Source organism: Falco biarmicus, chromosome 1, assembly GCF_023638135.1.
Source record: "Falco biarmicus isolate bFalBia1 chromosome 1, bFalBia1.pri, whole genome shotgun sequence".
Lineage (NCBI taxonomy): Eukaryota > Metazoa > Chordata > Aves > Falconiformes > Falconidae > Falco > Falco biarmicus.
In genome coordinates this window covers 101,957,046-101,970,296 of record NC_079288.1, presented here as the reverse complement: position 1 = coordinate 101,970,296, position 13,251 = coordinate 101,957,046, and the positions used below count along the sequence as shown (strand labels likewise).

The 13,251-nt window shown below is 46.8% G+C and overlaps 1 protein-coding gene across 3 annotated transcripts in view; it reads left to right on the top strand.

Moving 5' to 3' along the window:
- The window catches only part of EPGN (epithelial mitogen), a 41,336-nt gene that overhangs the window by 15,751 nt on the left and 12,334 nt on the right, over window positions 1–13,251 (top strand). The window contains exons 7-8 of one of the 3 annotated variants that reach the window (XR_008824270.1): window positions 7,677–7,830; window positions 8,590–8,661. The exons of the other annotated variants lie outside the window; for them this stretch is intronic. The gene's annotated coding sequence lies outside the window, so the exon portion shown is untranslated. The remainder of the gene's footprint in view (window positions 1–7,676; window positions 7,831–8,589; window positions 8,662–13,251) is intronic. 3 annotated transcript variants of the gene reach the window in all.

Sequence of the window (13,251 nt, the reverse complement as noted above, 5' to 3'; positions counted from 1 at the left end):
AAAAGGACCCCTCAAAGAGAAGGCAAACTTGGCAAAATAATTGATTAAGTTCAGAATAGTTCCCTTGACCCCTGAAGCTTGCAGTCTTTAATGGATTTGTCTTTAGAGCGTCCTTATGCAGCAAGGCAGTGCTCTGCGGATGATGTGCTGTGGAGAACTGAGGCAGGGAGGGATTAAACTCATATGAAGGAAAGGCATCAAACTTTTAAAAAGCAGCTCCATAGTGCTGTAGCTGACACGTCATTCTTCTCCTTTGAGTTCTTTCAAGAAATGGTTCTCTAGCAAATCGGTAACACGCTAGCAGATGTCCTGTGTGACATGGGTGTAATTTTTTTTGTTTGTTTTAACTTTTGGAGCTATTCAGAGAAGTATCATGACAAAATGTATGTATTTGAAATAAGATAATCTGCATGATGCAGATAAAAAACACTATGCAGATAAAATCTGAAGGCTATATTTGGTCAACTCTCCCATCATGGGTAGGGTCTTCAACAGCCCTGCTTGTTTCAGTAGCTGCTGGCATGGAACCAAACAGCTTCATGGCAGGGGGGTAGCTGCATCCAGCCTCTAGAAAAAGCAGCATGAAAAATGAGGAGTGGGGGAAAACGCTCTGGTTATCGCTTGCATTTCAAGGTGTTGCTTTGGTGGCCTGAAGGCACCAGTGAGCAACTTGACCTGCTGATGGAGACACTGAACGTGCTGTCTGCACAGCCCCACACTTTGGTGTTTCAGAGCTCTGATGGCATCCGCAGCGATGCCTGGCTGCTGATAGGTGTCATGTCATTAGCCTTGCTCTGAAGAGGGAAACACCTGTAGAGGTCCCTATCGTACTATAAACCCAGGAAATCATTTGGGACTACTTCTTTACGACCCAGTTAACAAACAAACAAAATAAAAGTGCAGGTAGTCATTAAAAGCTCAGTGTAAGTAGTCATTAATTATCATGACAGCAATAAAATCTTGTACTATGACTAGACTTTGGGCTGTTCCTACTCTCGCTGAATCGTATGGGCGTAAGAGCAGCTCTTTGCAAGCTGAAGGAGGTGTCACAGCATGGCACACACCACTGATTTGTGCAGAAAATGTTTATTGTGCTATTGCTGGGAGTGCTGCTATGCCAGGCCCCTTTTGCTAGTTGCTGTGCAGATGGGAAAAGCACCCTGTCGTGTGGCTGCTGAGGGTAGAAGCTGGGGCACAGCCTGGTTTTTGGTTGAGAGTGGTTTGACTCGTATGTAAGCCCAGTGCTTGCGTGGGCAGGCAGACCCTTGAATGAGAGGTTAGGTAACTACAGGGAGAAGAGGTGAACGTCTCTTTTCTCAGAGGCCAGATGAAACGATACAAGAGGAAATAAAGGCACAGAAAATGGCAGGTTGCTTTATCTAAGTTGCCTGAAGCTAGACATTGGCATAGACCTTGGGCCTTCAGCCTACCCATCCAGGCTCTAGATGACTGCTTTTCTTCTGTTTGCAGACCAACATTTTGCCTGAGTATTTAAGAGAAACAGCAGAGGCCTAAGGCCTGGAAAGAGAGCTAAGTTGCCATTTGCTGTATTTGGTGGACATCTTGTTAGTGGAAGGATTAGAAATTGGTAGCACCAAAAAGAAGTCAAAATATACTCAGTAAGTGATGCAAAAATAAGCAGAACACTCAGAAGACTTCTGTCGTGGAATTGTCAGTCTAGCTGATTTCCAAAGATTAGTTACAGTCCATGTCCTGCTATTAAGTCCACGTAGAAGTAACAGTTCACGTCACAGCACAGATGCTGTCATACAGCTGGTCCAAACCAACTGGTGACTTGTTTGAGTCAAATTAAAATTCAGTCATTTTTTTCAAAATATTAACATAAAAATAGTTTGTGAGACAAAACTTGACAGACAAATTAAGATAAAGCCTGTTTTAAATGCTCATTCTCTGGAGCAGCTGAAGATGAGCTGGACTTGTGAGCAGAGGCGTATCTCGCACAGCCATTCGGGGGAGTTTTCCATCTGATGGTTTTGGGCAGTTTTGCCCTATTGCGGAAATAAGGCCACCTGTGAAACTGAGCTGTAGTTCTGGGCTCAGTTTTCCAGCTCTTCAAAAGGTCAGACATATGCAGATACGAGGTTTTGATTCTGTGTCTAACATTGAGTCACTTAAACAGTAATTTTTAATGAAAACTTTAGGTTTAATTTATCTGGTGAATGTTGGCAAACAAGTTTCCCTGTAAAGATTCCCTGGTGATGTTTCTTCATAACAGTATTTTGTCCTTTAATAAGCAAAAATACAGTTTGCTATGCTTTGAATACCTGACATTCAAATGCCAGCCTGTGTTTCCTGGTTATGACTGACCAAAATGCAGCATGGCAGCGTTGATGCTGGCTGGTGAGAGCCAGCCTGAGGTGGGAAAGCTCCTTGGGCAGGGCGCGTCTGCAAGCCCAGAGTACCCATACCTGCTGCCTCAGACTGAACTGCTCCTGGAAGCCCAGTCTTTGGAGAGCTGTTGCTGTCTGCAAGTTGATCTGCCATCACCTTCAGCTTCCCAAGGCAAGGAGCCACAATGTGATCCAGGGACGGGAGTGTTACAGCTGTGTCATTGTCGCGCTGTTAAGTACGTTCTGCTCTTAGCTTTTTTTTGATTGTCGTTCAGATTTTTTTTGTTTGGTGGTGGGAGAATCCTCTTGTCTTCAGTGTTCAAGGCTGGTGTGCAAAGGTGTCTTTCTATAACTCCGTGTGACAAGTAGCACAACCAGGGTTGAGACATGAGAGGACAAAGCTGTGCTTTGCAAGAGCGTCTGACTAACTTGGGCAAACCTAATTTGTCTGACATCATTTCTATACGTAAGACTAAGTCTGTTTGTGTCTCATTGTTATGGTAAATCCCATGATGAACTGCATTTTATTGACTTCTGCCGGCCGTTTGACAGAGCCCAGCAGCAGATTTTAATGTGAGCAGTGTTCCAGGAAGCTGTCTTAATAGAGACTAATTCGGAATGTAAAGGTTGCGGGGCAACAGATTGGCCTCACAGGTAGCTGTGACAGCTTTACGTAACAGGGAGGACCTGGGCACTTTGGCGCATCGCTGCTTTGCGAGCCAGACAGCCCAGCAGCCACCCGCTGGGTGGGTGAAGCCGGCTGAGATGAGTCAGTGGCAGACAGGGACAGCGAGGGGGGACCTTGCATTACAGGCCATGCCGTGTATCTAGAACATGCGGTATTTGGCTGATCGTTTTGTGTCTTTTCCCCTTTTCAAGGCTACAGGGTCATGTGTTCATGTGTGTTTATTGGAGGGATGCTGTTCAGGAAGAGAAGCACAAGTGCCCTTACCTGGTTTTGATTTTTGGAAACTCTTAGCCTCTAAAGGGGTGGTTTGTTGGGTACAAGTCTTCGTAGCTCTGGCACAACACTTGGTGGACTTTGGCAGCTTAATCTGCCTTCTGTCCCTAGCAGTGCAAGCACTGAAGCTTGGTAAGCTGGGGTTTATCATCGTAGCAGATGTGGGCAGAGGTGGGAGAGGAGCTGCTGGCAAGGGTGGGAAGCGAAATGCTGCAGCTGGACCTCTGAATGGGACATTGTGTCTGCCCCATCCAGGTGGACAGGACTTAGGTATGTGTTGGTCCCAATCCTGGCTGCTTTCAATGAATGCAGCCTTATTGGTGTTAGCAGTGCTGGTATTGATCTGTGAGTGCTGAGGATTTTCCTTGCAGCGCATAATGCAGGTCTAGAAGAATAGCCAGCCTGTCTTTGTACTATTATTTTTCCTCTCTAGCAAGGAACACAATTGAACACACAATTCCTATTTTATTAGGCTGTGGGGCCTAATCTTTCTCTTTGGCTTGAGATCAGACCTTGGATCCGCTCATAGGAGTAAATCCTTTGATACCTGATGGCTGGCAACAGAGCGGTGGCTGTGAAAACCTTCAGGTAGGAGTTTCTGCTAATTTCTCTTGCTGCCTTATTCGATGAGGTGCATAACCTTGAATGTCAAGATAAGCGTGAACAAGAAAACAAAGGCAAGTTGAGTCTGGTGAAAGGCACTTTGCTTAATGAACCTGTAAAATCAGTCCCTTCTGACCTGATCCTGTAAAACAAGTCAAAAGAAGCAGGACAGAGTATTTGAAACCAAAACAAAGTTCAAGACCCAGAACTACATTTGGGGACACTGACTAGTTCCACTAATGGCAGAGTTAAGATCTGTGGAAAGTCACAGGAGATGCGTATCTCACTGCAGCAGCTCCTGGTTCAGCTGCGTTCTGGCTTCCTGCTTACACTTTTACAGCTGAACACCTCATCGTAGCCCCTACACGAGCGTGAGCGTGCACAGCTCAGCTTACATGGCTTAAAACAACAGCTCTTAACTTTGTTACTGGATGTGTGGGCCCCTGTTAAGTGAACGCCGGTGCCAGCAGTAGAGCTGGCTTCAGTAGTTGCGTTGCAAACCCCTTTTCAGTAGTTCATGGACTGGTGCCGTAAAGGGTCTGATTTTGCTCTGGTCACCAAGCAGGCAGAAAGTTAGCCCTGTTAACAGCAGTGCCTGTAGCTCACTATGTGCTCCCAGAACTGGGTATCACTTGCAGGAACTCTTGCAAGTTCTAGCTGTTCCAACAGCTAGAGGTTCAAGCATGGTGTTTTCTCATTTTCCAACTAAAAGGAATTCTACAGCTGTAACTGCCTGTAGATGACTTCTGTGGTGTCTGCTGCCGCTCTCGGAAGTGCCCTTTCAGGCTATCCGGCTTTACTGGAGTGAGCCAGCACACTGAAATGCAGGCAGGGTCTCCAAGGAGCTGAAAGACAAGAAATTCTCTTGCCCTTTCCCCTTGTCTTGTTAATACTTCTCTTGACTTTTTTGGTGGCACGTTCATGACTTCTCATATGCAAATACATTTGAAAGTTCTCCCTCAGGCACTTCTCAGCCATCTCCTGAATTCCTTCCTCCATCACTAACTACTTTTTCCATCAAGATTACAGCAGCAAAAAAATGTTCTCTATGGGCTTGGTGCTCCCCTGTGCGTGAAAAATGTGTGCAGGAGCCAAGTAACACCAGAAGTTTCTTCCTGGTCGTTCCCAGGAAGAATGGGGAGTGACGCAGGGAAAGGACATGACCTTACACCGATGCACACACGCTCTGAGGCCTGCACAGAAGTGGCCGTGACCTCAGCGAAGCCATAAGGAGTTTGGGGGTAGTCAGACCAAGTTATGCAGCCTCTCACATTCCTCCCTGACCCTTTCCTTTTGGTTTAGCACGGTTCCTTTCAGGTTCATCCTTCCTGGCCTACCCAGAGCAGGTGTTTCCTCTTCCCACCAAGAGCAAGTGCCCTGATGCAGAAGGAAAACACATAGGTTTATGCCGTGTGGAGACTATTCCCTTGAATGCGGCATGGGGAAGAGCTGCAAAGGGGCCTTTGAACCCTGGTTTTGAGCTCTGCCAAGGACTGAGCTGCACCCCACTGAGAAGGAGCTGCGAGAGGTCTCTCGAGGTTGGGAGGAAAGATAGAGCCAGCTGTCCTTGCTTTCCCCTCCTGTTCCTCAGGGCACGTATACACTGGTTTACCTCCCCGGTTCATTTAGGCAGAGGGACGAAGGCACCATGTGTGGGGTACCACTATAAACTTGTCCAGTGCCCTCCTGTGCTTCAGGTGCTGTATTCAAACTGCATCCTGGAAAGTCTTTAAAGAGGTATTTAGGATGATTCCAAGTAGGGTTAATTTGATTGCTTTTAAAACCATTAAGTATTTGTGAAATGTAGCAATTGAATGCCTCCACTGAAGGCTTTTCAAGAGAATTAATCATCAAGCAGGGATCTGTGATTTTCCCAATTAGCTCTGGCCTAACTCCAAGCCGTGCTGCAGGCTATAGTAAAACATCTGTTGACTTCAGTGGATGCAGACTTAGGCTACCTGCAGCATCTGAGTCCTTGGGTATTTAGGCATTTATGCCTTTTGAGTACCATGGGATACTTAAACGTTCCTACTTGTTTGTGGTGTTTTCTTTCATAAGAAGTACCATGAGATACATATATAAGAAGAGGAAGGTAAGAGGTATGAGCCAGCGTGCTCTTCAGTAACGGCAACTCATAAATGTAAGTGTGCGTTGAATATTACTAGAAGGATAAAAACCCTGGATGCAGAAGAAAACTTGGGGACGCTGGACTATATATGGCACAGTTTGGGCAGAGTCTGTTGAAATCCCGAGCATTTTTTCGACTTCATTAGACTTTGGAGCAGATCGCAAGAGGCTAATTGTTCCTGTGACACGGGAGAATCTGGGGGAATCTGTTGCATTTGGGCCTCTGCCTCTCCTCTTCATGCAGATGAAATTGTAGCAGCATTAGCATTGTTGATTTTGAGCAGTGACTTGTGAAGTAACACCTGACAGCAGTGGGAATTAGACTATGTATTGTCCTAGGATTTTTCTATCAGCCATCCTTCATGCCTTCCACAGGACTTCTGGATATTGTGCGCATTATTCATAATTTAAGTGAATTAAAATGAGTGCTTCTCTCCTTCAACACAAAAATTGTATCTGTATTGAAAGAAAACATGACACAGATAGGAGCCAAGTTCCCTTTGTCTTCAAAACATTTTAATAATTTGTTTAAGAATGTGTATTGCTTTGTTATTTGCTTATTCTTCTTTCAGCACTTTAGCTGTGTGCTGTCAGACACAGAATTTCTGTTATGCCAAGCGATATCTCCTGTGATCAGTGTCTAGCTGACATGGAAACATATAGTGAAAAGTTGATAAAGGTGACAGAAAAAACTCTTGACGTTAATGTGCATACCATACTGTATCTTGTGCTGAGGCTTTGACGTAGATTTCGGGTGTTTTGATAATGTTGAACAGCAAGTTTGTCTCTTATTTCTCATAAAAATATTCTTTGTTAATGTAGAACTTGGGTTCACACAGGTCAGTACATGTGCAGAAGGCCCTGCAGAAAACATCCCATTATCCTTGAAAGAACTCTGAGGGGAAAAAAAAAAAAAAATCAAACCCAAAATGCAGCAATGTAGGAGACAGTCAGACCCAGGCACCCGTTGCTGTGTCCCTCCCAAGCCTCGTAAGAGTGTTTGGAGGGGGGGCCTCTGCCATGGCGCAGTGGCAGATCTATATGCAGAAAGATGTAGAGCAGGGCCTGTGCAGTCTTCAGATTCCACACGAAATCTTTAGTCCAGTCCTTTCCACGCGTTAAATTCCCCCAAGCTCTACGGCCCTATGCAGAATGCAAAAAAATATGATTAATAGAAATTATACAAAATTACAATTCCATATGATGTAATGCAAGTCACTGCTTAAGAAATCCAAGCAAAGGTTTCCATGTATCATGAGGGATTAGATGGTGCAGAAGAAGCTTGCATCTGCTTCAGGAGGCTTGTTATTTCAGAAGCTTGAGTTCAAACATGGGCCCGTCTCAAACTGTAGACCTTCTAAATCTCCTGTCTCTTTTGAAAAGCAACAAACTACCTGGGTACAAGACATGAGCTAGAAGTTTACTTGGCTTGTGCCAAGGGTGAGGAAGCAAAGGGAAAAAAGCATGGGTTGATTTACTGAGGCCACTGTGCACAGGATCTGATGTGTCCCAGTGTGCAGAGTAAATAGACTCGAGGGACAAAGTCGTCATCATGTTTGAATATAATGACCTGACCCTTTCACCATTCTTAGATCTCTCTCCTTGGTCAGCTTTAAATTTTCGTTCTCCCGCAGCATGGATTGGGGCCGTAGCATCAGGAAAAGGAGTTGGGGAGGCAGCCAACGCTACTCCAGCTCACCATCCACAGAGGAGGCCGTCTGTGAGAAGGGCAGGAGATGGGAGCATGGAAGACACAGTAACAAGTCTCCGCCTCCGCATGTGCATTTGGTAAGCTGCAGGCACTACGCGTGCCTCCGTGCTGCCACCGGAGGAGTATCAAAATAGCTACAGAGATGCCATGGGGATGAAAGCATGACAGTCTGTGAAGGTATTTCATAGGTGCTGGGGGATGGTAAACCAATACTTAGTCCTTAAGTAACACTTTGCATCTGTAGATTGAAATCCGGTCTCGCCCTCAGCGTGCACTGTGGGGGAAGCAGGCAGCGTTTCAGCAGCCAGCTGAAATGTACGGAGACTCCCCTGGCCTGTCACGCTGCAGAGAAAGCAGAGGCTTCTCTGTCTCTTTTGCTGCTTGCCTCCTTCGGCCCTGCCACCCATAAACAACTAGGGGGAGTTTCGGGTGTTACTAATTTTAATAAAGTGGTTTTAGGAATGTTTTGTATCTCTGGAGCTTTCATAACATATACTAATAGAGGCTTTTGGCAAGAGCAGTAAAGCAAATTGCTGCCACCCTCCCTCAGCATGCGGTGAGCAGTGTCTATCCCAGCAGCCACGTGACTGAGAGTCCTGAGTGCAGCACAGCACCCGGTGAGCTGGGAATGCCCTTGTGAAACACCCGGGCATCCGTGTCCAGCACAGAAGGGCCGGCCTCTGCCCACCCACGCTCACTTCGCCCATGGACTCTGGCAACTTGTGCAGTTCTCCAGAGCCGCTTAATTTTTTACCTGATGGGGAATATTCTGTCAGTGGGGTTGCGCATCCTTGCACCGTGGCTGCCTCAAAGCCTTAATTTCTTTTGCTTTTGAGGGCTTGCAACAGACTTTCAGGCACTATTGAGCCGAGACATTTGTGTATATCTGCCTACCTGGTAAGGGAAAGGTAAGCAATTTTTATGTTTTAAATGCCTCTCATATCTCCCCAAGGGCATTTAGTTATCTCATTCCTTAGTTGTAGATACACTTGTAGTGGGTGTAAGTTACAGTTTCCTCCTACTTTATCTGCAAAGCAGTCTGAAGCCCAGCTGAGTTCATAGTGCAATGCAGTCATTTGCCTTAGAACAAGTAGCGTCAGGACTTCACATCAGTGCCTTTTCCTCATGGTTTTAAAGGAAAAGTTCATGGTGATTTCGTTTACAGCGATCACCCTTTTCGGATGCAGTTGTCTGTGTTCTTGTGGTGCCAGTGATGGGTCAGAGGTGTGAAAAACAGGCCCAACGTTTCCAGCTTGTGGTGGCAGCAGGAATGACACCAGAGCAGCCTGTGGCCTCGCATCGGTACAGCCAAAGCAACTCTTGGAGCCAGAGCAAAGGCTGCTCTCGGTGCCTCGCAGTATGTCAGGAGCGGCCTCTCCTGCCCCCCTGTTCCCTTCACCTGAGCCACTGGCGGAGGAGGAGAGGAGAATATGGGGTCCTGTCGAAGAAGGTTTCGGTGACGCCGGGCCCGCTGCCATTATTCTGGGAACTGGACTGAAATGGGACATGTTCTAGGTTTTCCTTGCCTGTGACACAGCTTATGACTCATGTCCTTTTTACCAAAGTCTGGGGGAAGTGTGTGTGCAGGGGGGAGGAGGTGCAGAATGGGAAGGTCATGAAACATAGGAAAGCTTATCTCACTCTCCCTGGATTATTGTGCAGGATGAATGAGACTCACAAGTCCAGTGCCTTTTTCTGATATATACCAGGGACTGTTGGGAAGGAAAATCATTGCAAGCCCACCAAGTGCCAGTGTGTACTTTTTGTCTGGTGAGCTTGGCTTTATGCACTGTCTTTCTGCCCAGTTGCTGTTCAGGACTGTGATCAGAGGGCAGCAAATGAGGGTGATGGCTGTAGGGGATTGGAACTGGGAGACGGGAGAGGATGGAAATGTGCTGGTGACAGAGAAGATGTGGCTGGGACATGAGCTATGTAGTGTCCAGCTGGGAGCAAGGGGAAGAGGAAGGCTGGATTTTAGAGTGGGCCTTGCTAGTAGCCAACAAGGATCGCTACATGCCGCACATGCCACTAGAGGAACGGGACTGCTTTGCCAGAGAAAAGCCTGCAAGGCTGGGGAATGCAGTACAGGCACAATTCAGCAACAGAGGCGTAGCTAAGGGGCTGTCATGGCCCTTCTAAAGTGGCCAGGGTAGTAAGCTGTGCCCTCTTTACCATCGGAATTATCTTCAGTGAGGACAGTAAGATGGACCGGCTAGGACAGACATCTTCTACTGCACTGCACAGCTGGACGGAGTATCCCTGTTGGGGAGATGGCATCTTGGATGGAAGACTGTGTTTTCTGGTCAAGGGTACGACACAGATAGGGATGTGGGAGCTGGGGGAAAACAACTTGGCTTGGAGAAGCATTAAAGTCCATGGAGACAGCGTTAGGATCTGTGTAATGTGCAGACCTCAGGGGTTTGGTTAAGAAATAGCTGTTAACTTAAAAGGACGCCAGGTAGCTGAGATGAGATCTCTTATAGATGCAGCATGTTTGGAGGCAGCAACAATATATATTCTTATGAGAACTCCCTCACCTGCCCAAATATTATTTAAGGTTGGGTCAGCTATTATTTCTTGACTGTCTTGCTGGCATCTGACCTTATGCTAGCACAGTTATAGCCTGGAGCTGTGGTTCTTTAAGCCACTTGTTTCGGAGCTAAGGATGCACTGTCAGACCACTTAGCACCAGTGCACTCCCAGTTGTGGGTTATTCACGTACGGATTCAGAGTGACACAACTCGGTGCTTCTACTTCTGCACCGAGAGTCCTTACTGTTGTTCTGTTAGCTTCTAAGCTGGAGCTTCCCTCTGTGCGAAGGCAACTCCTTCTATCCCCCAGAGCTAGCTGCCTAGTTAGTTAAGTATGTGCCGGCCAGGGTAGGCGTGCATTGCTTTTAACACAGTATTTAGCTTAGAAGGAACTTTGGGCCGGCCTCTGACTCTGCTGAGAGGGCATGTCCTGAGGTGGACTGCTGAAACATGAGAGGTCATGGAAAGATTTTTTTAGATTTACGTCAGAAAATCTGCAGGATTATGGACCGGTATCTAGTTATTGACCATCAAAGCACCCCATAATGCAACACTGAAGGAATTCTCAAGAAAACTTTAGATTTTTCTCTCTACATGTGTCTGTGTACACATGTGTGTCGCTGTCTTCATTCAGCTGGAGTGGAAGTTTATGTGAAGGGGAAAAAACCCCAGCCTACCGCTAGGTAAGATGTAACAACAATATTTCAGAACAGCTTATAATTTCCTTGTTTTCTCTACCTGAATGAGAACTACACAGCATAAGCCTATGGAAAATGACAACAATGATGTATTATTTCTTTGATTTACGGTTCCCCAGCAAATGCTCTAAAGGTATACCAGCTATACCAACTTTACAAACAGTTTGTAGAAGCCATGAAGTAGAAGCATTGTTATGTACAATTAGAGGCAATTGTTGTGGTCACTAACAGTTGTGCAATGTTACCAGTGAAGTTTAAGCAGAGAGAGGCTTGTTGAAGATGGGCATTTATCACACTGGTCTATTGTGAGCTTGCAAGTACAGCTGAGGGATTTCCAAAAGGATATTTACAAATTGTTAATATCCTGTTTATGAAAACCATGTAAACAATCAAAGGCCATTGCCCAAAGACTCGGATGTTATTTAGATCTACGTAAAAGACAATTCCAACATTTGCAATGCAACTGTGGTGATATGTGACATCGTAATCCAAGCTGCCCCTTATGCAGCACGTTGCATAAGAATGTTCACTCTAGGAGAGCGGGGAAAGAGATGTGCAGAGAGACCTCAGTTTTTAGTTTAGTTAACCTATGCGCCCTTTAAAGTGGTTGGTTTGGAAAGATGGGTGATCATCTTTGTGTACAGCAGCACTTCCAGGAAATCTCTCTTCTGGTTCACAAAGGAGAATGTACAAGAATGAAACAGGGGGAAGGGTTGAGAAGCCAGGATGGAGACAATAGAGCGGGGCCATGTTCTGCACGGACTCTCACGGCTGGTGGGTTTCACCGAAGACCGGCCCTCTCCTGTGCTAACTGAATGGTCTTTGTTTTGGTTGATGTCAGGCTGCTTGTGTGCTTGGTTTGGGCAGGGTGGATTAATCTGGGCGTGGAGCTGGAACATGAGTGTGTTATGTATGAAGGGGTGACCTCTGCTGTAGGCATGCTGCAAGTCAGTGGCCAGAAGTGTCTCATCCCGAGCATCTCATGTGCGGCCTCTGTTCGGACTCTTAGGAAAATGTGGTTTTTGGGGATGCCTGTTTTCTTTGAAGGCCCTGTTGTTATTGAGGAGTTGAACTAGATTCAGAGACCTAACTTGTGTTCCGTAGCTTTGGCTAATTGACCCTTACCCATAGCCCTTGTTTGTCATGTGTGAAGGACAAAGACCCCAGCTGCAGGAGCGTTGATCAAGAACTGCCAGCCCTAGCTTAGTGCTATTCTTAATTTAATAACTGACACCAATCTAATTAAGCCCAGCCCTGGCCTTTGTCCTGCCCCACTTGATTTACACGCATGTGCACCGAGTGTCATAAAGGAAATCTCCTGCATCTCTTAAATAACATCAAGCGGCAGGAACGAGGATGAGGGGGTGGATGCGTAGATACCACACAGAGGAGTTATCCATGGAAGTGTCACAGGCAGCCAGCGGGCTGTTGGCATCTCTCCCCCGGGACACCCAGTTGCAGATTCTTCTGCTTGTCCCATCTCCCATGCACACAGCAGGTGACCAGCACCCTCCCCACCCACGGGTGCAGAGGTGGGGACGAGTTCCCTGGCGGGTAGGCCTAGGCTTCTGCCTCCCCTTGGGCAAACCCAGAACCCTTTGCTGAGACCGGAGAAGCATGCAGGATTCTGAACATGCTACATTTTGCTTTTTAGCCAGGGAGGAATCCAGGCCTCACTCCAGATACAGGCTGAGGAACAGCAGCTCTGACCAGAAAACTGGGGTCTGTCTCTTATCCCAGCGGCTGGTTGCAGCCAGACCTCTGTGTGCGGGAGGAAGATCCCCTGTTGCAGGCAGATGGTTTCCACCTGTGCTGGAGCTCTCTCTGCCTTCTCAGCCCCACAGGTGCCTGCAGTCTGTCCGTGGGGCTTCCTGTTGGTACCCAGCCTGTGGCTAAGCTGGCTAATCCATTTCTTCAGGTTGTGACCTAGGAACGGTGTCTTGGGAGGCTCGAATACCTGAGGTGATGTTCAGACTATGGATGGGAGGAGAAGGTGACTGGAAGATGATTTCACATAATCTTGGTCATTCCCAAACCAAACCCCAGAGGTTTCTGCATACCGTGTGACTCAGGTTGGCTCTCAGGAGTTGGTGGTACTAAACTCACTGGAGATCAAAGAATGTGGAGTTTTATGGCAGGTTGGGCCCAGACAGGGAAAATACAGAAGGGAAATATCTTGGTTGAGTTTTGCAGCCCCAAAGTATTCGTGATGAGCTTCTTCCCCTTCTAGCTGCATCTCAGCAGACGGAGAGCATCATGTGAGCAGCCC